The 1,606-nt window shown below is 38.2% G+C and overlaps 1 non-coding gene across 1 annotated transcript; it reads left to right on the top strand.

Annotated features, from left to right (window-relative positions):
* The first annotated feature begins 998 nt into the window (after window positions 1-998).
* TRNAS-AGA (transfer RNA serine (anticodon AGA)) lies at window positions 999-1,072 on the top strand. Its single transcript has one exon. It is a non-coding gene; the product is annotated as a tRNA-Ser (tRNA).
* The last annotated feature ends 534 nt before the right edge of the window (window positions 1,073-1,606 follow it).

The raw sequence follows: 1,606 nt of genomic DNA on the forward strand, positions 1-1,606 counted from the left end.
AGCACAGGTGCTGTTCAGACCCTAAAGAATGCAGTTGGCGCTGATAGATTGCAGACAAAGGAACCGTTAGCTGGAGTCAATCACCAGGCAGCATTGCTACCCCTGCCCGGGGCTTGGCACAATTTACATTTCACCCCACAGGAGGGGGCTCCACCTGCAGGCACACAGGTCCCCGAGCAGAACAGGATCATTTGTCAAGTTGGCAAACGGTTCAACAGAAGCAGCACAAAAAACTTGCCCCAGGGCCTTAAATATAACAAGATTAATTAACATACACTTTTAATGAGTTCCAAGGCAGTAAGCTTAAGACAATTCATTTAATTTTTTAACTCACCTATGTGGAATAACAGATGGTAATTTTAAAAAGCAATTAAATTCATTTAAAAAAAACTTTCACAAAATCTGTAGATAAGACTCTTGTATTAACTTGTCTTTTCTTTACTTTTGTATTCCTATCTGAATACGTAGAAGGAAATCTTGTAAAGTAGAAATAGTTCTACGATGGGGATCAGTCAGCAGACTCTCCACTGAGCGTAGATTTATTCTGTTACCTTAAACAAGGTGCTTCCCTTTTCTGTGCCTTGACTTGCTCATCTGCGAAATGGAAGACATAAGCTGGAGTAGCTCTCACACCCACACAATCTAAGATGGTATATATATATATATATATATATATATATATATATATATATATATATATATATATATATATATATAATAGCTAGTGTGTATTGAGCGTACCCTATGTTTCAGAAATTGTTCCAAGTATTCAAATGTATTATCTCAATTAATCCATGTAACAGCCATTATCATCATTTCACAGATAAACAGAGGCTGAGAAAAAACACATGACTTATCATGTTTTCCCAATTAATGAGAGGCCGGAATGGGCTTTGATCCCAGGCTGTTTAACTGGAAAGTCTGTACTCTTAGCTAACTCCCTCCCCAACCTGCCTGTTTGTATGCGATAACTGTGAAGACCAAAGCAAGCAGGAGGGGGAGGGTATAGTTCAAGTGGTAGAGCACATGCCTAGAATGCCTGAGGTCCTGGGTTCAATCCCCAGTACCTCCACTGAAAAATCAAATAAGTAAGCAAATCTAATTACCCCCCCCCAAAAAAAAGAAGGAAAGAGAAAGACCAAAGCACGCAGGGCATGTGGGCAGCTGCTATTGTCCATTTTGCTAACAGACCCGTCCATTGGCATATTAGTCTACGTGAGAGCCATGACATAAAACACAACAGTTCAAGCTGTCTTGAGATGATTTTATTCATTTTCTACAACTTGTATTCACCCTGTGAAACTGATGGGGCAGGTAACTCATCTACTTCATTGGGCTATAGTCTAGATGTCAGCAGGCAAATTATTATTTTTTAATGGTGACATTTTAAAGGCTAACTTCAATTTCCTTTAGGAGGTTATTGGTTTCTTATGAGCATTACTAATTTACAAATTCTAACCAAACTAGCCAGAATTGAGAAAAATTAAATTATTTTATGGTTTCTGGGAGAGTCCATGAAATATTTTGAGACATTGGAATGCAAATTCAAATGTAATCACTTTACTGTTGAGTAGCTCATACCTTTAAGAGAAACGTCAATGTGAGA

The sequence above is a fragment of the Vicugna pacos genome, chromosome 15, assembly GCF_048564905.1.
Source record: "Vicugna pacos chromosome 15, VicPac4, whole genome shotgun sequence".
Taxonomy (NCBI): Eukaryota; Metazoa; Chordata; class Mammalia; order Artiodactyla; family Camelidae; genus Vicugna; species Vicugna pacos.